Here is a 23,528-nt window from a genome sequence, read left to right as displayed (position 1 = left end):
ATTAAGCAATCAGGCTTAACATATCTCGACTTGTTGATTTACCATCTTATGGCTGTTTAGAATTAACTTTGCAATTAATGACTTTGTATTTAGAATATTTTGACTGGGTCATAATGTGGGAAAATGATGCAAATGTAGAGAAAAGATTTTACAATAATCACCTTGAGCAATAAGCCACAAGGGAGATAGCCTTCCTGTGAATGTTACATTCACTTGTGATGTTTGACATCTTACCTTGTTGTATTTGTCTGCTTCTCTGGTCAATGCCATGGATAAGGAATATCTTTCCTATGGGTAAAAGAGGTATACAGATCTCTTAAAAAATTCCATATAATAATATTCATCATTCACTTTAAATTTAAGTCATAAGATAAACCCTTTGGGTGCATGCAGTCTTTCCTTCCTCCAGAAGCCTTCGTACAGGACAGAGAGAAGGGAAGAGGGCAGGTGGTCAGTCAGCTGCATCTCGCTGCAGTATGGATACAAATCTTACTGGCACAGGAGCAGGGGCACCTGCTAGAATCACCTTTCATTTGTGAATTACCTTTTTGTAGCTCTTCCCACCCATTTGTAAGTCTGGCTTAACACTGTCTTTATAGGACTGGGTCAAGATGCAATTTAAAGCCTTGCAATTTAAAGTCTTGTCTTAACAAAACTGTATCCTTTCATGCAGGAAACCTTTAATTTCATACTTGGCTCAAGGTAACCTCAGGTTTCTGGTAATGCAGCAGTGAATCTCTGTGATAAGTGGCAGAGTCTCATTCAAAACAAACTGAGACTGGTCATGTAGTGGTGCTGCAAGGACAGGCAGACCCTTATTACTCTCTCGCTGCTGTAGCAGCATGGAAAGGCTGGTTGCATGGAAATGCTGCACTGAGTTTGTCAACACTAAAAGTTACCCAAAATAAGGAGCAATGTGAGGCAGTCCTGACTCACCCCGAGGATCTGCACATGTCCATACCTGCAGGGACAGCACAATGAGTTTGGGTTTCAGTGATGACAGAGACTGGGTTTTGAAAGGCATAGTAGGCACAGAAAGACAAGCTCTCGTATCTTGACCTGTGCTGAGCACGGATGATTTCTATAGGTCTCTGGAATATAAGTAAAACCCCAAACTCTGCATTTAACATAATTTTCAAAATCCTGTTTCTAACATGGAAATAAACCGCCCCTCAGAGAGGCTAAAGACTTCATTGAGATAAAATGAAGCAGTAAAGCAATTCCAGAAGAATTACAGACATACCACTGGGGTTTTATGCTCTAGAATAAAATGTGTGAGACTGTGTACATCATCTAAATTGAGAGGGATAGAACTGAGAAAAAAAAGGATGGTGAAAAAATAAAACCCAACCATATGTGAATGTGTTGGTATTTTTTTTTTTCATAAAGTTTTTTTTTTTCTTCTCTAGAATTTGTCAGATATGACCATGTTATTGTCTTTGTTCAAATGATTTCTAATTCATGACACTAATTCATGTCTGGAAAGCTGACAGCCTGCTGGTCAGGCAGCTCCTGGGTTTGGGCTGGGTCCTTCTATTCTCCTGTCTGATTTCCAATAATTGGGTGTAAGGACAATAATATCAGCTTCTTGATAAACTTCGTTATACTACTAAGATTTTCTTTCACCAAAATTGTCCTCCCTGAAGCAGAGTTGCAGCGTTTGTTTTACACAAAGCAAGTTATACTGAGCTTTCTAGAATGGTGCATTTTGACCTTGTCATCATTAAAAAGCAACACAAGCATTAAAAGGCTGCACAACCAAATAAGGGCTGTTTGTACTCGAGTGGGGAAGAGTGAGTCACAAAGCAGTCTTGCTAACTTTAGCACAGTTATTCATGTAGCTGGTTACCAGCCTTAGCGGTTGCTTAACCAGGCTCCACGTGACTAACCAAATCAGAAACACATGGAAAAGAGAAAGAAGAAATTTTAGAAAGTCAGTGATGTCTGTTCAACCACATACCAACAAGAAGTGCTGAGCTGGCTTATTATTATAGCAAAAATATATTTTTTTTCTGATTCCTCTTAAGCATAGTCACATTCCTTAGGGGGACTATATCCTTCCGCTGGGTTTTACACATACTGTCTTTTTTGCAGCAGCATCAAAGTCCCACACCTATGAGGAGAGAGTAACCCTGAGGCTGGAATTCAAGCTGATGTTTGTTTATGTTTGAATCCTTTAAGACTGTTTGGACTTAGCCATGGGAGTCCACATGGGTGTGCAGAAGCTCCAGCAGGCATGGCAGAAAGCCAGCATGAATGAACAGGCAACTCCCGAGCACGCTCAAATGCAAAAAAAGGAGACTCACAGAAGATAAGCATGGGGATAAGCTATCTGGGAGAGGTATAAACATTTTGTCTGGGCATGCAGGGGTGGATTTAGAAAAAATAGAACTCAGCTGGAATTTAAAATTGTGGTAGATGTGAAGGGCGACAAATACACTGGCAGCAAAGGGAAGACTAATGAATCTATGGTTGCACAACTTGGTGGCTCAGGGAAACTAATGACTAAGGAAATGAAAAAGGTTGAAGTACTTAAGGTTGTCTCTTCAACTGTTTTCAGTGTACAGCCTGGTGCTTCACAGGCCCTGGAGGCTGTTGGCAGAGTGTGGCCATGGGGACAGAGTATCACCTTTGCTATTGGCAGTCAGGGACTACTTAAGCAAACTGGGCATACACAAGTCCATGGGCCCAAATGGGGTTCACCTGTGGGAGCTAAAGGAAATAGCTCTTTTTTTGGTCTAGAGGACCTCTGGTCATCCTTTCCAAATTCATTTCTTTTTTGTAATTTTAATAATTTCTCTCAGTGAAATCTGTAATGTGGAATATTTCTCTGTTGGAAAGCTGAGTTGATAAACCGGCATGGTAAGCTTCTCCAGTAGAAAAGTATACCACAAGGATAAGCATTAAAAGATATCACTGCTGCTCTCAGAGACTGCTTCATGTGCGGAAGCTTCTTAGATTTTTATTTTTTTTATTGAACCAAAAGTAGTTTACCTGAATAGATAGAGATGTCCAGATTAAAATTGTAGGTGTAAAAAAGGCTTGTCAAATTTTGGTCACTTTTTCGGTTTACATTAAAGTACTTTGAAGGTGATGAAATTATGCATTTTGAGACTTTTTGAGTAAAAAAAATTCTTTTTTTTTTTTTTTCAGTTTAAACAAATATTTACTTCAAAGTTTGATTGCTCATGAAAAAAGAAATACAGAACGTAAAAGCCAAAGTGAGCTATTTTAGTTAACCACATTTAAAATATTTTTAAAATTAGAGTTCTCATGATAATATAAGATTTTGACTTTGACAATTAAACTTTTAAGGGACAACCATTTTTGAATAAAATTGAGAGAATTTAGGTAGAAGCTAACATATTGGATTTATGTGGTGAAGTTTTGGTGTCAGGGTGTCAGTGGGGTTGGCTTCTGTGAGCAGAGCCCAGCAGCTGCCCCATGTCAGATCAGAGCCAGCTCCGGACAGCTCCAAAAGGGACCTGCTGCTGGCCAGAGCTGAGCCATGAGTGATGCTGGGTGGGCCTCTGGGAGAGCAATTGAAGAGATGGGAAATCTGCTGTGCTCCAGCAGCTGGGAGGGAGGGGAGAGAGCTGAGAGAGCAGCAACCCTGCAGCCCCCAAGGTGAATGCAGCTGGAGGGCAGGAGGTGCTCCAGGCATGCAGCACAAGTTCCCTTGCAGCCCATGAAGAGGCCCCTGGTGGAGCAGGCTGTCCCCCTACAGCCTGTGGAAGACAATGCCGGAGCAGATCTCCACAATACAGCCCATGGAGGACACCATGCCACAGCAGGTGGATGTGCCCTGAAGGAAGTTGCCACGTGCAGAGAGGAGACCATGCTGGAGCAGGGTGCCTGGCAGGGCCTGTGGGGAACCCATAATTGGAATAGTTTGTGAAGAAATGTAGCCCGTGGGAAGCACCCATGTGGGAGCAGTTGGTGAAAAACTGTATCCTGTATGAGGGGGCAGGAGAACAGTGTGAGGAGGAAGGAACAGCCAAAATTAAGTGTTATGAACTGACCACATCCCGTTGGGTGGGGGAGAAGAGATAGAAGAATCAGGAGTGAAAGAGTTCAATAGAGCCTGGGAAGAAGAGGTGGGTGGGGAGAAGGTGGTTTTGGTGTTGTCTTTGTTTCTCACCTTCCTACTCTATTTTTTATTGGCAATAAATAAAATTAATCTTCCCCAAGTTGAGTCTGTGATGGTAATTGGTAAGTAATCTCCCTGTCTTTCTCTTGACCCACAACATTTTTCATCATATTTTCTCCCCATTCCTCTTGAGGACAAGGAGTGAGAGACCAGCTGGGTTGGCTTCTGGTAGCCACCTAAGGACAAGGCACCAACTAGAGAGCTTTCAGGCTGAAAGAAAGGGGAATTCCACACCACAATTCAGTCACTACCAAAAGTCTGCCTGCCTACACTCTATCCAGGCACCAAAGTCTATGTCTATATTAAGGAATAAAGTAGATGTGGAAGGTGAAATAATGGGTGCTAAGGCTTGGGCATTCATTTGGGAAGAGGATACTCCAGACCAATTCAGGTTTGGTCCAGTGGACTGAGCATCTGCCAGCAAGGTAATATATTTTTTGGCTCAGTACCATCCCAAAGGGACCAAATTTGCTCACATCCATCTGCTCCCAGTGTGAACGAACACAAGTGTAAACAATGGAGATGATCAGAGGACTGGTTTTGAAGCACAGGTCTTGTCTGAAGTGAAACACTACCAGGGTGAAGCACACCCATCATTCCTGGCCCTTCAAAATCAAGTTAACGTCACTACATTTTCTCCAGAAACAATTGCAATTGCCAGGTGATTATCACTGGACACAGGTCAGGAACAAAAGGCTGCTGTGTATTTTAATCCTTTATGTTTCTTTACTTTAATGTGTAACAAAGAAAGATTAAACATTAAAGGAAGACTCTCCTTAGTGTTGGTTCTGTGTCCCAGAACTTTATTGTAGCCTCATAGTTTGCATTTTTACATAATACAAAATTACATTTTTATGGAAGGTGGAAACTAGCTTAGTTAACCTGCCTGGTGAATAGAAAATAATGAAGCATTTTGCTACAAATCAACAGCTATAGTTAGAATTAATTTATTAAAAGCTACAGTTAGAATTAGTTTATCATAGTGAGAAGTCTGAACATGACCTGCCCCAGCCTGACTTTTCTCTGGGTTGCTCTGGAGGTAGTTGTCATTTACTGCTCTAAATAGGGCAGAAGGAATTTGACTCCACCACACTAACAGATCAGTGACCATACCTTGTCAAGAAGACCAAAAAAACAGTCCACTATACAATTCCCACACAGATGTTTTTTCTGTCATTTGCAATTAGTTTAAATTAATCATAGGTGTACAGTGAAGTCACAGTTGTTGTGCCAGAGAGGTGTTCTCTATCGAGCTCACAACAGAAGGATGTTAGCCTGTGTGCGCTGCTGTAGGTATTATACTGAGGATTGCAATGGCTCCCAAAACTCTGAGAAAAAAAAGTACTCACTTAATGATGTGAATGTTCCTGCTAAGAAAGGACTTTTTTTTCCTGTGGCTAATATGCACAATAGTGCCAGATCTTAAATGAATGGATACATCATGCACTTACTGACACCAGTGTTTTTGGAGTTATTAGAATCTTCATTACACAACATCACTCATTGCCTTATTGCGGTTCCTTGAGAAAAAAATGAAATCTTCATATTGTTCAGCTTTCATTCAGGATGTGTGACTGCAACCACTGAGGTCACTTACATCAGTTACAAGTGAGTAGTGTTAAATTCTGGGAAACTCTGCCCTTGTTTGCCATACCTGTTCCAAAGTTTCAGAAAAGCCCAGCCTATGTCTGCGAAAATGAAAGCTGTGACAGATCATGAGACAGCTGTCTACATCGCTGCCACTACCATCTTTTGAACAATACCGAAGAAAATAAAATTCAGCTTTCATTTTACTATTATTACTGTGGGATGGGAGAAGATTCAGACTAGGGTTAGCAGTTATTTGCCAGATTAATCTCTCGGGCAGCTAAACCTGCTCTTGAATGTATGACCAAGAGTAGTTTTGAATCCAAAAAGTTTTTGGATTCATAGAACTGGGATCTGAGAGACCTGCTTTCTCAAATCTACACATCTGCTCTAGTTTGACAAGGAGCAAAACTTGTGGTAAGTCAGGACCAAAGCTGATGCCTTTTGCCAGAATTCTGAGTTTTCTTGGAAATATACAACATTCTAAATACTTAGTACAACCTGTTCTCAAGTTATGCTTACCTTGCTAACAGAACATAGACCATAACATCATTACTATGCTCTAGAGTGAATGAGAATAGACAAGCAATGCACACAGCTCAGCTGGGCTAGATTTGTTAAATCTGCAGGCTGTGATGTACTTACAGATTGTGTGTTGTGAGACTAGATCATTAATTAGACTATACAGCTTCTAGCTTCTTGTACTTACACATGGATTTCTTTCATGTAACATAAAAGAAAAAAAAATAACTTATGTTAACTTTTAATGCTTATAGAGCACAACCCTGTGGGACTCAGAAAAGATAATTTTAAATAATAGATATCTGGTATAAAATCACTGTAACAGAAAACGAGACATCTGAAGCAATTACTATTCTGACAGAAGTGCCATGCAGTAATTTTATAACAAGTGGAAAAGAAAGTGTAGTAGAAAGTAGGAAAGAAAGCAAATATGGACTTAGAACACACACGCTTTTTACCCAGCCTCTAGCTTTACCAAAGATACTGTCACATTTTTCCCTTTCCCATGACCCCAGTCCTTTTTCCAAAAAAGAGGCACATTGGCTTGTGGCACTTTTCTCAAGCCTTCCTTGAGAAGAATAAGTAACACCAAGCAGAGAACCAACCAGACTTCCTTATTATTAGCCAGTACTGCTGCACCACTCTGAGCCATAACACAGACCAATTAACTCAAGATTGCATCAGATCTAGACAACACACTAAAATATGGCTTAGAGCTTCAGCCTTGTGTCCTGGTTTTGTTTGGGATAGAGTTATTTTTCTTCCTAGTAGCTGGTATGGTGCTGTGGTTTGGATTCGGGAATAATGCTGATAACAAAGGGATGTTTTAGTTGCTGTAGAGCAATGCTCACAGAGCCAAGGACTGTTCAGCTCCTGGTCCTGCCCTGCCAGCGAGGTACCTGGGGGTGCACAAGGAGCTGGGAGGAGACACAGCCAGGAGGTGGCCCAGACTGACCAAAAGGATGTCCCATACATGGCATTGTGCTCAGCAACAAAAGCTGGGTAATTTGGCTGGGGAGGGCTGCCATTGCTCAGGGACTGGCTGGGTGGGTGGTGAGCAGTTGCATTGTGCAACACTTGCTTTGTTTATTATTATTATTATTATTATTATTATTATTATTATTATTATTATGTACCATCCCCCTGTGTCCAGTTCTGGGGCCCTGTGTAAAAGAGGGACATGGACATACTGTAAAGGGCCACCATGCTGATGAAGGGACTGGAGCATCTCTCCTGTGACGAAAGGCTGAGAGCTGGGACTGCTCAGCCTGGAGAAGAGGGGGCTTCGGGAGATCTCGTCAATGTCTATAAATACCTGAAGGGAGGGTGGAAAGGAGATGGAGCCAGGCTCTTGTCAGTGGTGCCCAGTGCCAGAACAGGAGGCAATGGGCACAGCTGGGCACACAGGATGCTCCCTCTGAGCACCAGACAGCAACTCTGTGCTGTGCAGGTGATGGAGCCCTGGCACAGGCTGCCCAGAAAGCTTATGTATTCTTCTCTTTGGAGATCCTCAAAAGCATCCTGGACATGGGCAAGCTGGTGCAGGTGTCCCTTTTTGAGCAAATGACCTGCAGAGGTCTGTGATTCTATGACTTAGAAATTAGATTCTGTGATTCTGAGATAGCTAAAGTTGCACAGATGAAGGTGTACTGAATTGTCTTTAAAGGGCAACCACAGAAATAGAAGCTATACTGTATATTAACCTAATTCAGTGTTTATGAGGTGCTTGAAATATCAAGTACTATTAAATCCAAAATTATAGCAATAAGTTAACCTGTGACTGCTGTAGAGAGAGGAAAATGACAGACAAATCCTACAGCAAATCTGTCCTTAAAAAGAGTTGCTGTAGTCATGTGAGGTGTGTGGAAGTTTGGTATGGTTGACCAAACCATTTGAACGTTGTAGAGTGAGGGAAGAGGTCACAAAACAATAGTATGCATTTTTTTTTAGATCTCAAGAAATCTAATTTTAGTAAGTTGAGTAATAAAACATGAAATGTGGCAACACCGCTTTGAGACAAAGATTGGCAAAACAACTTGCAACATTCACTTCCCTCATGGGATCACATTGTCCTTTACAGGCTCAGGCCCGGTGCATGCTGTGGTTGCTGATCTTCCAGAGCAGAGATAGAGTCCCTGGAGAAGTCAGTGTAGTACCAGTCATCCTCTTCCTCAGCTCTTTAGCTTAACTTGGTATTATGATTTCAACAGCTACTCTTATCCAATGCTGAAGGCCTGTTGTGAGAATTATAGAAAATGCTTTAAATGACCAGGTGTGATTAATATTAGACCTAACTAAGCTACCACATTTTAACAAAGACCTAGCCAAGTTCTGTCTGGCCATGTTATTAAAAATTGGGATGATTTGTACTAGTATCTCATTCAAAATGCTTAGTTTTATTTTCTTAGAAACACATGTGAATTCTTCTTATTCTTCTACGTAGAGCTGGAAACAGGGTTTCCATTTCATCATCCTGCACAGAGTAACGCAAGGGAAGCTGAACAGCATGGAGGGCAGTGGTTGTTTTTCTGAGGTTTGGTTAATAAACTATTGCTTAATATATCTCTATTTGGAATAAATACATGGACATATCAGTTCTTAGTAGGCTTTGTGAATGATTAATACTAGAAGTAAGGCCTCACAGACAAAAGAATATATAATATATATTTTTAAAATAGTGTTTTTAAATAGTGGAGTTAGGAAACAAAACCAGCTATCAGTTTTTAACTAAGCATGTAATATGAAGTACAGGTGTTATGTATAAAAGCAATGAAAACTTATGGAATTTACAGGTGCACATTAAAGCAGACTGAGATATGCATTTAAGTTTGATCTTCAAGACATGAATAGAAAAGGATGCAGTTTATAAAGGAGTTTAAATGCTGTGTCTGTGGTTAAATATTGCACATTACCATGCAGAATGAGGAATTGCTTAACAGTTGATCACAAGCTTAAAAATGTTTTCATCTTTTGAAGAAGACAAACATCATCCAGGAAGTAATACAAATGAAATCATCATTCTGCTCCATAAGGTTCTGATAAGTCTCCGAGGAAAGTTTCACGTACAGTTTTGTGCACCATGCATCTAGAAAGGCAGAGACCAGCTGAAGAGAGCACAGAGGTGAGCCACAGGAATGTTATTTAAAACATATCCTACATGGAAATGTAAGGCAGTGGGATTGCTAAGTCTAGAGGAGAGGATTGAAGAAAGATGTGACACCACTCCACAGATACATGGGTTGTACTGGCAAAGGGGAAAGAAGGAGGGAAGTTTTCTTGCTCTCTGCTGTGAAAAGACTTAGCTTAGCAGTTAGGATAAGTGCTCTAATGCCAGGGTAGTTGAGTGGTGCAGCAGAGTACCTGGTGAGACTTTAAATCTCCATTCCTGGAAACATTTAAGAAGAACAGGTTAAAAAGACATTAGTCACTTACCTACTACTCTTCTTGGAGTTTTGGAACCACGTGCACATTGGGTTTTAGGAAGATGGAATGACAACCAGAATTCTGAGTCTCTGAGCTTTAGATTTGTGGTACAAAATGAAGTGAAACATTTTACAGGTACCAATTCATTTGAACAATTATACATTCCCTGCATCATTTTCTTGCAATGCTGTAGGTGCTAGTATACTGAAATATAAATATACTTACATGAATACACACGTGCTCAAAGCTACATGCATGCGAAGGAGTGCTCAGCACTGACAATGTCCTTTTGATGCCTCTGAACATCAACATCCAAACAGGACTTTTTCCTACTTACAGTTGCTTGCATGTTCTTCAGAGTCAGTAAACGGGTAAGTGAAATCTAGGAAAAAAAACTTAATCTAGCTTTACTTGCTTGCAGTTCCTATAAATAATGTGTAAAACAATTAAGTTTGTTGAAGTTAAGAAAATAATGGGTGTGCTGTACCATGGCCATGGTATAAAACCATGTACCATGGTTTTGGATCACTAAGTGTTGCATACTGTGAAAATAAACTTTTACATATCTTGAGAAAAAGATCATTTCCAAAAATAGTCAAATGTTATGAAATAGCTTTGTTTCTCAGTTTTCTGCTCTGGAGGAACTGGAAAATTTTAAAAACAAAGAATTTAAACTAATGTATAACCTGCTAGTAAATAAATGTTTTGTGTTGTTGCCTTTTTTTTTTTTAATTTAAATTTTTATTTTTACACAATCAGGGACATAAGTTTTGGGCCTTTTTCTTCATTCTTTTTATCCAGAGACAGATTTTGGAATATATTGTCTCATTTTCAAGGCTGTGTTCTCTAAAGAATACTTACACCTGCAAAGCATATATAAAAAACAAGGCATAATACTGAATTAATCTATATTTCTAACATGTGTTACAGAAAAGCAACACAATTCTTGAATGTGCTTTACTCATCATCTAAAGATGATCCCGTTTAATCTTAAAATAAAACTTGGAGACCATCAGAATATAAATTGTATATTCAGTCTTCTCTTCTTTTGCTTTAAAACATCTGTGCCTTCAGGGTTTAAATACTGAAATAAAATGTTTGAAAGAGATATTCACCAAGCAAATACACAATTAAGCAATGTGTCCAGGTCAAGGCAGCCTTGCTTAAAAGCTCATTGTCATTAATTATGCCATTGCAGGAGCTATAAGTAATATTGAAAAAATGTTAACCAAGTGCTATGGACTATGATCCACTTTACTCTCTCACTGGCTGCAAGGATGAATGAAGATCCCTCAAAAACTTCCAGCAGTAATAGGTCTGTGTGCAGTGTCATTTAATTGACCATCACAGTTCTGGATTTACCAACCTGTGTGACTCAACTACTGAAATGTTAAACCATTCTTGCCTCTCTTGCTCCTGCCATCATTCAAAAGATGGCTGTTTTGTATTTGGTACACACTTTAAATGTATTATTTATTTATTTTTTACTGAAGCCAAATACTTCCAATGAAAAAAGCCCTTACCTACATATTTAGGGAAAATGTGCACATATTTGAAAACGCTGCATTGCCCCTCACTTCTCTAAATCCTGAAATGGAACCAAAATGCTTGGATTTGTTCCAGAATACTGCAAAGTGACAAGTAATAAGAGCTGAAAATTTTCTATACTATGAACATGAGAGAGTCTGCATTTCTGGAGTGCCCTTGCCCAAGAGAACCGTCAAATTCATGAGCAGTCACATTCCAATGAACAGATCATGTCCTAACTATAGAAAAAAAGATCCATTAGGCTTAACATCAAATTTGAAAGTATATTTCAGGTTTCATAATAAACTTACTGTTTCTTATTTGACAGATGGTTAATTTGAGTCTTCTGTGATGTATTGCAATAAATCAATCATGTGGACCTCGGGATTTTTAGAGCAGAAGGTACAGTAATCAGCTATTTTGAATTTTCTCATAGTGTTAAAAAAAAAAAAAAAAAAGAAGTATTTGCTCAGGATTTACAAAGTTAATTACATATGTTTTGCCTTTTGTTTAAACCATCTTATTTACTTTTTTTTTTTTTTTTAATTCTGATTTGAAGTACTTACATTATGGAGAATCTTTGTGCACAACACAGTATGATATCCTACTGGTGGATCATCATTAACAACAACAACAACAAAAACCACCACCAACAACAATCAACATAAAGGAAAAAATCAGTTTTGAAATAAATATGTCTTTAACTACTGTCATTGAATTCTGTTACGGTTTTGTCTGTGGTTTCCTAGGGTACCAGCCCTGTAGTTATTTCCTTGGGAAAAGTCAAATTTGTCCTGAAATCAGGAGCACATCTGCAGAAGGGATTGAAAGGAGGGATATGCTGCAATAGTGAGCACTTCAAAAGAAATGTGTATTTTTGGTCAGATGCAGTAGCAGTGTGGATGGGAAGCTGAGAGGGGTAAATGACAGAGAGAATATGTGCCATAACTTTTAACCTCCCAAGCAGATAAATCTGTTCCTGACCAGAGCTAGGAAACAGAAGGAAACAGAAAAAATCATTCCTAAAATGATTCTTGTAAACTGATTGATCTTCAACCCTTTGGCATGTGTCAAAGTACAAAACTCTTGGTGAAAAAAAAAAAAAGTAACAGTTTTGACTAATGGTTGATGTGAATATTCTTGCTGAATTGCACAGTTAGCTGCTGCATGCAAGAGGTTTTGTATTTTCACACTTCCTTGTTTGCCACATCATTGTCCTGGTCGGGATCCAAATCTCATGGAGATTAGCAGAAAGATTTCACTGGTAAGAGGCAGATGATTGAGAAAAGGGACACTTCCCATTGTCCAAAATTCCTCTTCATCTCTGTATCACCTCCTGTTTCTCTTTCACTTCCTTATAAATAACTTAGCTTAACACAAGGCTCATGAAATGGGAAAAATTTCCCATGTTGTAGTAAAATGCACAGTGCACTTTAGATGGCAGTTCTTGGAATCAGCTCCACCAATAACTACTGTAATTTGAACCCAGAGGATAATAACTGTTGAATTTTGTTAAATCGACTTTCTTTCAAGTCTATGGTACACGTTAAGTCAACAGCTTCTATGTTCTCATCTATGATATGAGCAGTACAAAGAGCTGCAGGGAATTAAAAGAATATAGGCTGATTAAACCCTCTTTTTTTTTTTTTTTTTTTTTTTTTTTTTTTTTTTCCCTCCTCTTAAAAATGGGAGTTTCTAGGGGTTCATTTCTAAGTGCACTTATAAATAGATTCTTCTAGGATGTCTGTTTCCTGTTCAATAGAGCAAGAAATGGATCATGATTTAGTTTGCTCCTGCAATTTCTCTCTTTCATTCTCACTTGCGCCATTATGTCCAATCATATTTGCAAAGGGTATTTGGGTATTATTTATTTTATTTTATTTTTTTTTCCTTTAATGCACATTTTCATTGGCTTGTTCTATTCAAACCAACACAATTGTTACAAGAGAAGGGAACTTATAGGAAGAACCAGAATAATTTAACTGTTTTGGTCATCAGACTTTCAGGACTTCTGAACATTTTCTTATCTCATTCATCAGGTTCTTTGCACAGTCACTTCCAAGGGGCAGATTGTCCTGTTTCACAATGACAGACACATAGGTGGGATGAAGGATCCTCTCCATCTTGTTCTCTCTCTATTGGCCATTGATGAAGTCTAGGCTAGACACCAAACTTTTACATGCCTAGACCTGAGTGAGATGACTGACTGACATTCAGTAAGAATTTCTCCCATGAAAAGGTTTTCTTTCATATAGCACGTACTACAAGCAGTTTTTGCATGTTCCAAGAATTAGGTAACTAATTTAAATGCCCTCCCATTAAACTACTTGGAAATCTGGGACAAGGTGCAGAAGAACCCCCTACAGTTCAGGTTCAAACAGTTTGAGATTTGCTGGTCCACCTGGACTGTCACAAGTCCATGGGGCCATATGGGATCCATAAGAGTGTGCTGAGAGAGCTGGCCGATGTGTTTGCTGGGACACTTTACTTCATCTATCAGCAGTCTTGGTCATCCAGAGAGGTCCTGGATGACTGGAGACTTGCTAACATGACACTCATCTATAGGAAGGATCATAAGGAGGACCTGTCAGCCTGACCTTGGTGCCAGGAAAGGTGAAGGAATAGGTCATCTTGAATGGAATCAAGCAATGTATATGAGACACTGGGGGGTTAGGCCCAGCCAGCATGGGATCATGAAAGGCAAGTCCTGCCTGACCAACCTCATCTCCTTCTGTGACCGGGTGACCCGCCTGATGGATGAGGGAAAGTTGATGTAGTCCACCTAGACTTCAGCAAGGCCTTTGACACAGTCTCCCACAGCATTCTCCTGGAGAAACTGGCAGCCCATGGCTTGGACAGGTACACACTTTGCTGGGTTAAAAACAGGCTGGCTGACCGTATGCAGAGTAGCGGTGAATGGATTGAAACCCAGCTGGCAACTGGTCACCAGTGGTGTTCCCCGGGGCTGGTGTAGTGGCCCATCCTCTGTAATATCTTTATTGATGACTTGGATGAGGGAATTGAGTGTACCCTCAGTAAATTTACAGATGACACCAAGCTGGGGGGAAGTGTCGATCTGCTGGAGGGTAGGAAGGTCCTGCAGAGGGACCTGGACAAGATGGGTCAATGGACAGAGGCAGAAAAGGATCTGGGAGTGCTGATTGATGCTTGCCTGAACATGGGCTGGTAGTGTGCTCAGGTGGCCAAGAAGGCCAACAACATCCTGACTTATATAAGAAACAGTGTGGTCAGCAGGACTAGGGGAGTGATTGTCTCCCTGTACTCAGCTCTGGTGAGGCTGCACCTTGAGTACTGTGCTCAGCTTTGTGCTCCTCACTACAAGAAGGACATCGACGTGCTCGAGCATGTCTAGAGAAGGGCTATGAAGCTGGTGAATGGCCTGGAACACAAGTTCTGTTAGGAGCAGCTGAGGGAACTGGTGGTGTTTAGTCTGGAGAAGAGGAGGCTCAGTGAAGATGTCATTGCTCTCTGCAGCTGCCTGAAAGGAAGGTGTGGGGAGCTGGAGACTGGCCTCTTCTCACAGGTAACTAGTGATAGGACTAGAGGGAATGGCTTCAAGTTGCACCAGGGGAGTTTTAGGTTGGAAATTAGGAGAAATTTCTTCTCAGAAAGAGCAGTCAGGCGTTGGAACAGGTTGCCCAGGGAAGTGAAGTGGTTGTGCCACCATCCCTGGGAATGTTTAAGGAAAGGTTGGTCGTGGTGTTTAGGGACATGATTTAGTGGGTGACATTGGTGGTAGGGTGATGGTTGGACCAGATGATCTTGAAGGTCTCTTCCAAACTTTATGATTCTATGATTCTGTGATACTTTGTATAAAGTACCTACCTTCTGCTCGAGGGTAGGAAGGCTCTGCAGGAGGATCTGGATAGGCTGTGCCGATGGGCTGAGGTCAACTGCATGAAGTTCAACAAGGCCAAGTGACTGCATGAAGTTCAACAAGGCCAAGTACCGGGTCCTCCACCTGGGGCGCAATAACCCCAAGCAGAGCTACAGGCTGGGAGATGAGTGGTTGGAGAGCTGCCAGGCAGAGAAGGACCTGGGAGTGATGGTGGACAGTCGGCTGAATATGAGCCAGCAGTGTGCTCAGGTGGCCAAGAAGGCCAACGGCATCCTGGCTTGTATCAGAAACAGCGTGACCAGCAGGGCTAGGGAGGTGATCGTCCCCCTGTACTCGGCTCTGGTGAGGCCGCACCTCGAGTACTGTGTTCAGTTTTGGGCCCCTTGCTACAGGAAGGACATCGAGGTGCTTGAGCGGGTCCAGAGAAGGGCGACGAAGCTGGTGAGGGGCCTGGAGAACAAGTCCTACGAGGAGTGGCTGAGGGAGCTGGGCTTGTTCAGCCTGGAGAAGAGGAGGCTCAGGGGCGACCTTATCGCTCTCTACAGATACCTTAAAGGAGGCTGTAGCGAGGTGGGGGTTGGCCTGTTCTCCCACGTACCTGGTGACTGGACGAGGGGGAATGGGCTTAAGTTGCGCCAGGGGAGTTTTAGGCTGGATGTTAGGAAGAACTTCTTTACTGAAAGGGTTGTTAGGCACTGGAACAGGCTGCCCAGAGAGGTGGTGGAGTCACCATCCCTGGAAGTCTTTAAAAGACGTTTAGATGTAGAGTTTAGGGATATGGTTTAGTGGGGACTGTTAGCATTAGGTTAGAGGTTGGACTCGATGATCTTGAGGTCTCTTCCAACCTAGAAATTCTGTGATAATGGTTCCTTTCTATCATGGTAGAATTGCACTTTTGATGTTGTAATACTGTATGAAGTCCAAACCATTCTCTCTCCTCTATTGTGGGTGAAAGCTGACCTGTGTATCTGAAGGACCTGAGGGCAGAGCATCCACTGGCTCTTTTGCAGACCTCCCTGCTCTGCAGGACTGTCGTGGTTTAACCCGGCCGGCAGCTAAACACCACGCAGCCATTCGCTCACCTTCCCCCCTCCCTCTCTGGGACGGGGGAGAGAAATGGAAAGTGAAGCCCGTGAGTTGAGATAAAGACAGTTTAATAAGACAGGAAAATAATAATAACAAAAATAATAATAACAATAATACTAATACTACTAATAATACAATGGTGATAATAGGAAAGTAATAATAATATGTACAAACAAGTGATGCACAATGCAATTGCTCACCACTCTCTGACCAATGCCCAGCCTAACCCCGAGCAGTCCGGCCCCCTCTCCCCGGCTAGCCACCCCTATATATTGTTTAGCATGACGTCAGATGGTATGGAATACCCCTTTGGCTAGTTTGGGTCACCTGTCCTGGGTCTGTCCCCTCCCAGCTCTTACTGCACCCCCAGCCTGCCCGTTGGCAGGACAGAGCAAAAGGCTGAGATGTCCTTGGCTTAGTATAAGCACTGCTCTGCAACAATTAAAGCATCGGGGTGTTATCAGCACTCTTCTCATCCTAAGCCAAAACACAGCATTCCATCAGCTACTAGGAAGAAAATTAATTCTAACTGAAACCAGGACAAGGACACAGCAGGAAAGATGGCAGCAACCAGAGGGAGAAGAGAGCCAAGATTTGGGTTTTCACACTGGAGACAGTGTTTCAGGAGTGGGAACTGCTTGACTCAAAGGCATACTTATGTACTGTGCGTTAGACTCACAATACAAAATTCACATGGAATACTAGGTATATTTGAGTACCCGAGGAAACTGTAGCATACACTAAACACATTTGCACAGAGTTTTTTTAGATTACTTTGATTTAGGTTTTGGTATTTTGCCATAGGCAGCACTTGAAGTTCATCTGGGGCTTGCACTGAAACAAGATATCCTTATTCATCAGCATTTGCGTTAGAACATGAAAATTCTTATTGCTCTTCTTAGAAGGAAACATATCCCTTCAAAATGCCTTTTGGCCAGGGGATTTACAAGAACACATAGGAAAAGCAAACACCGTCAGAAGCAGTGGTTATCCTGATACCAGAGTCTCTATTCTGCAGCTGCGCAAACTTCAGAGTGTGACATCACCTGAATTTCTTAGAGATGTTTTGACTATTTGAGTCACCTCTTCCTTGTGCAGTTCTATATCATTGCACATAAGGAAAGTTCCAAAAATAACTGCATTGATATACAAATATTTTATTTGAGAGACTGACTCTGGAAATTCCCTTTTTGTGTGAAGAATTGCCTGAAGACATAAGGAAGCTGCAAGTATTTCCCTCCTTCAGCAGATCCTGAAGAGTTACTGTAATCTGCTTTTAAGTATTGTTTAAACAAAATGATACATTGTTTTCTCTAATTTTCCCTCTAATATGAATTCATTGTCTGAAGGTAATGGTGCATTTCAACCTAAAATCAAGGAGACAAAGATATTGACTACTGCTCAAAGTCTATCCACATCAGAGAGAAAAGGTTGCACTCTGATTAATATGAGGAAAAACAAAACAAACCAAAAAAGGCTTCTGGCTACATGTTTTTAAATCCTGTTCCTGTTCTGGAGAGACCATGAATCTATATATTTTAAAATAACAATTCTTAGTGGTCTAATTACTCCAATCATTTGAAGTTGACCAAAGAAGGATTTTGACTGACTACATGGCTTCAGGAAATTTTTAAAAATTGAATTGTTAGAATTTATTTTTTTCTAAAAATGCTCACATTCCATATCTCTCATTATTCTATATCTAGAAGCAAAATAATCAAATTTATTTCATATACTTAGTTTGAATGATGATAATAACATTGTTCTAATTTACAGAGCAAAATGGTTCTTGCTTTTGGATTACATTCAGTGGTATTTTATTGTTCATCCCGTTCTGTAAAATAGTCTAGCTGTGACTTCTGTCACTTTGTGAATGTTTTGAATGGTGTCACCACATTATGTCTTCATAATGAAGATATGAATAGAGACATAATTAGAATTTCATCTCTCCTCTGACAAGCACTTCTGAAAGTAAAAAGATATATTTCAATTATAATGTGTTAAAAGGAACATGTGTCTTCACAGTGCAGGAAGTGTTGCTCAGGCTGTTTCCTGAGCAACTGTATGAAAGTGACAGGATCAGAAGCTGTTCAGGTCAGGAATATGACAGTAGAAACAAGAGGTAATATATCTAACATCTGAAAGAAAACCTAAGAATATTGACATTTTAGGCCAATAAATAAATAAATAATAAAAGCTTCAGAATAACATGCTTTGTCATTTCTACTTTGCATTGGCACTGACTTAGGAAAGATGAGTAAGGAATGTGGCATGCAGGAACGTGGCATACAGGAAATTGCTAGTAACAGAATTTGGAGAACAGAGGAATCCTCACACTCAGACAGAAGTGAGGGCATTACTAACATCTAAATGATGGTAAGGCCCAGTCTCTTATATGCTTCTGCAATATCAAATATTAATCCTGGAAACAATGAAGCAAACAAACAAACAAAAAACCAAAATGTTTATCAAAGGCCAATTCAACATCAAACCATGACATTTCAAAGGATGACAAGAAGTATTCTTCTTACTGTTGTGGTTGTTCAGTCTGAACTGACACATTATCAAAGGTTGTTCCAAAGTCAAACCATGACATTTTAAAGAAATACTTGTCTTACTGTTCTGGTGGTTCAGTCTGAAGCTGACACACATGTTATTTGTTTTGCTTTTTCATTTCAGCATCCCAGTCATGTACTTCATCTTATATGGACTTCAACTACTGTTTTAGTTAACCAAAATAACCCACTGGAGTCAGGTTAATTCCTGAGAGCTCATGTAGGCCCCTCCAACAGACAACTTCTTCTTTCAATCTGATTTATCTCAGCAAGGACTACAGCTATTGCCTCACAAGAGGCATCAGCTCTTGCTGGCAATACTTACCTTTTCCCAACAGCTTGGTGGTCTATCTGTAGAGTCCTGCAGCTTTGTCAAGGGAATGAGAGATGAATCTGGACCAAAAAGTCTGCAGCAGTCCTCAGAGCTGACATCTCACACGTGTGACCCAGAAATCTTTCCTTCTTCACTTCAGTGTTTCTCAGTCTGTGAAATGGTCTGCAGTTACTTTGGCTGAGGGAACATCATGATGAGTTATTCCTTTGGGTTTGTTTTGCATTTCTGCAAAAATACAGCTCCGAAAACAAAACAAAACAAACCAACCAACCAACCAAACAAAAAAACTGGCCTACTAAGTTTCATGTCTTCTAACTGAACTTCTCACAACCAGTTTCCTCCGCTGCTTTTCTCTGGCTCTGTGGATGTGATTCAAACTTGTGAGTGATTCATAACTATTTATATTTTACAGAGCTTAAAATCTATCCCTGAGCCCAAGATTATTATGGAGACGACAACAAGGTAATAGATGGATCACATACTTTTGGAAGAATATTGTGAATATGCTTTAAGGTTGATGAACGAAGCACTTGCACATTACAGGTGATGACTAACTCAAAACCATGATTTTGTCCAGTCATATTTCCCCCTTTTTTACCATTAAAACCTGCTAATGTGTGGATACATCTTCTGCAAATGCAGTACAATGCATAAACATAGAGAGGTGCATTTTGCTAATACATTTCAAACACTCACAGAAATAGAATCGAAGGAACTTTTCCAGGTAAGTAAATTATCCACTAAAATAATTCATTTTCATGTTGAATAGAACAATTTGTGAGTTCAGCCTGAATTCATTAAATAATTTCATCCCTTTCCAAATGTTTTTTTTTTTTGTACAACTTTTAGATAAAAAAGTACATATATATATATAAACTTTTATATACATAAAAAGTTTTATTCTTGTTACAAAATGATGCTTCAAAGCTACATTTACCTGAACTTATTTTTAAAATTTAAAAAACACAAATGAAACCCTTCAAGTCAAGCAAAATATTTTGTTTGACTAACACAAGACACTTATAAAATTGTTTGTGCAATTTGAGCATCGAAGCAAATCAATTTATTCATTATCCAATGTCCAAATGTGCATTTCTACTCCTGAGAGGTTTCAATTAAAATATACTGCTCCAAACAAATAGTGCTTATCACTGTATGTAGCAACTCCCTTAATAATAAGTATTCTAGGATTTAATTCTTGGGTATTTGAGTGTTTTCCTTCAAACAAAGCTGTACCTTCAAATATGTTCTTTATGCTTTGAGAAAGGGAGGTACTTCATTTTTCTGAGGAGATCTGACTGGGAAAATGGTCCTTCAGATATTCTGACTGGTAAACCTTAGATTTGTATAACCAGTTCCTTGTATTTGAAGTGAGATAACATGAATGTCAAAACTTTGGGAGGCTATGTCAACACATGGGCTGAATGCTTAACTTCTTTTGGTCTTACAGGCTCATCCCTGTGCGTTAGCATGATTGTACATCCAGCATTGACTTAAAGCAGGAAGAACTACAAAAAGGAACAACTTTGAGTTTTGTCTGTACAGTATGTCCTAAGTTGTAGTCTCTGCAGTTCAACATATCAGATGTACTGGCCCACTTTTCCTTATGTATCAATTTCTGTTAAAAAATTTGCATTTACCAGTTGAACACTTTTCATGGCAAACCAAGTGATTTTGCTTGATTGCTCCCCATTCAATACAACCAGAACAATTATGTCCCCTAGCTTCTGGATTGTCTCCAGAACTATGTAACCTAAAGAAACTAGGACACATCAGTTTAGCATTATGAAATTTAGTGGCAGAAACAAACAAACAAACAAACAAACAAAAACCACAATCTTTTCTTCTTCTCTCCCTAACCACTCAACAAGGAGGAAACAAAAAAGAAACACTATGCAAATTAATTGTTAATTAAAACCCAGTCCAAAAAATTCAGTGGAGGTGCAGCTGTGTTATATGAAACAGTGAAACAATCACTTCCTCCAATTAGAACTTAATCATGCAAAAACCGAATTCTTTCCTGAGAACACCCAGGACTTCTTAAGTTAACCATCATTTAGTGAGGATGCCAGCCCTCTGTGGTTTAAAGAAAAGAATTCTGAATTTCCCACAGTGAATCTTACTCATGTCCTCAAATCAAATTTTCCAGCTCAGTTCCTCAACTCTAGATTTGACAAGAGTTACACAAATACACCCAGACTAGAGATTTCAAAATTATCTTGTTATGGAAATAACAATCAGTGTATAGATCTGCAGTGTATGTAGATTTGACCATTAGATTGCTAATGAGTGTGTTCATTTTTCACAGACTTATTGAAGACATGGTGGCTTTTTCTGAACTGTTCGCTTTGACAAACTCAGCTTGGCAAGTGTGATTTGTATGATTTGCAACATTGCACATAGTACATGAATTGTGCTTCAGGATTTGGCAGTAGAAGTTTGAATGACAAAACAATCAAATTATGTTGAGTTTTGTGTTAAAAGATGCACAAGCATAATTACATGCAGTGTCTGATAAGAATATTGCTGAAGTAAATCCTTAAAGATAAACAAGACATACAGTTTTGGGTTCTCTTCTTCACAGACTATTTCATAATATATCACATTTGATTAGTTTTGGTCTTCAGATATGCATGCTTCATGTTCTGCACAATGAACAACAATCAAATAGTCATTGGGTACTGACGTTTTTGCATTGAACAAAAGGAAGAATCAAGCAGCTATTTAGGAATATGAATAAGACTTAAAACCTATACCTTCTGCCAATTTTCTAATAATGTACTGGAAATTATCATTTTGACACTAAATATGTAGTTGCTCACTTATAACTAGGATGGCAGCAGAACTGATTTGCACGGTTAGTAATGTTCAAATTCTCTTTTTGTTGCTGAGCCTACTGACAAATCAGTGCAGAAGTTTCTTTCTTCCCACCCTATCATGATATTCAGCAACTGAGAGTAATCCCTTGATCATGCGTTGCTTGATGTTGTTTGATGTTGTTTGATGATAAGACCACCTCTGATCTTAGCAGTCTGTCTTCACTCTCTTCTGATAGAATCTTATTTCAGTCGTTCATGAACAGAGTCTGAGACCTTTACAAGATGCAAAGTCAGATAGCATTAGGATGTTTACATTTTCCACATGGCCCAGTACTTCTATTGGCTATTGGTACTATTGTAATATTCCTTCATATTTATTCTTCAAAATACATATTTATTTTTTGGTGGTGGTGTTGGTGGTTTTTTTTTTTTTTTTTCTTTCCCTTAATGTTCTATGACTTGAGTCCAGCCATTTAATTTTATGCCAGTTAAATTTATGTCTTTGATTTTTTGTTTTCCTTTGTGGATGCATCAGAGAAGGAGTGTGCAGATGAGCTCAAACCAGTTAAATGGAAAAACTCCCCACTGCCTGATTGCCTACAAAGTTTATGAGTAAGGGACTTCTCTAATATTAGCTGGTCATGTGTACTTTGTCTGTTAGCAAGAATGAAAAACAGCAGTAAGAAATTATTTATCTAATGTATACTAATGTAGGCAATAATAAATGCTTCAATCTCCTGAAACAAACAGCAAAAAATGTTAAGTCATGGGTCTTGTCTTTCTCCCAAGTGGGGATTATCTCATCCATTTCTGATCCTTATCTCAAAACTTCTTCCATGATTGAGAAACTGTTCAGCTGCTACTACCAAAGTTACACTGAGAGAGGAAGGATAATAAGTTGGGCAAATGTCTTTAGTCTAGAGATTACTTCACATGCTGGGTGGGAGGAAACCTAGATGAGCTAGACAGAGAAATGCTTAACTTTGGAGCTGGAGCATGGAAGAGGCACCTAGCTGCTGGACATAGTGACCACAGATGCTTATGGACATATTTAGAAGCTGAACTTGAGCTGGGATATGAGTTTTACTTAGCTTGAGATATCTACACTTAAGGTGGCCAATTTAAAAAAAAAACCTCTTGAGACTTCTTTTGTAATTGGTGGGAAGAGAGAGACACTCCCTATCTGCCTGCCCAGCTCACAGCAAGGCAGTCTGTATTCATTCCCATGGAAACTTTTTTTTCCTATGTCTTTCTGCTCCTACAGAAACCATTAGTAAAATGCTAGAATGAAGGATAGGGAGAAGGTGTCAAAATATTATTTGCAAACAGAATCAGTAGCTGTCCCAAAAAAACTTTGTGGAAAATATCACATCCGGCCTAACAAAGGACATAACAGGCCCACATCACTACTGCTGAGCTGGTCCTGTTCTTCGTTCATGTGATGATGAGAGGCATGATTTATCTGCTTTGCTCCAAAAGACCTCACTCGACCTTCAAAAAATTGCAAGTATTGCTATGTTTTCTTTCATAGAATCATAGATTCATAGAATTATTTGGGTTGGAAGAGTCCTTAAAAATCATCTAATTCCAACCCCCCTGCCATGTGCAGGGACACCTCCCACTAGACCAGGTTGCTCAAAGCCCCATCCAGCCTGGCCTTAAACAA

The 23,528-nt window shown here is 39.8% G+C and overlaps 2 long non-coding RNA genes across 2 annotated transcripts; one reads left to right on the top strand and one right to left on the bottom strand.

Annotated features, from left to right (window-relative positions):
• Positions 1–260: 260 nt before the first annotated feature.
• Positions 261–19,429, bottom strand: LOC119716311 (uncharacterized). Its single transcript, XR_011806520.1, has 3 exons — positions 19,035–19,429; positions 9,908–10,064; positions 261–8,493 (listed from the first exon to the last, which is right to left on the bottom strand). It is a non-coding gene; the product is annotated as an uncharacterized lncRNA (long non-coding RNA).
• LOC101794042 (uncharacterized) lies at positions 8,503–21,598 on the top strand. Its single transcript, XR_011806519.1, has 5 exons — positions 8,503–9,380; positions 9,876–10,053; positions 11,538–11,611; positions 19,456–19,505; positions 20,494–21,598. It is a non-coding gene; the product is annotated as an uncharacterized lncRNA (long non-coding RNA).
• Positions 21,599–23,528: the final 1,930 nt, after the last annotated feature.

Source organism: Anas platyrhynchos, chromosome 1, assembly GCF_047663525.1.
Source record: "Anas platyrhynchos isolate ZD024472 breed Pekin duck chromosome 1, IASCAAS_PekinDuck_T2T, whole genome shotgun sequence".
NCBI classification, from domain to species: domain Eukaryota; kingdom Metazoa; phylum Chordata; class Aves; order Anseriformes; family Anatidae; genus Anas; species Anas platyrhynchos.
This window is presented reverse-complemented; position numbering and strand designations above follow the sequence as displayed.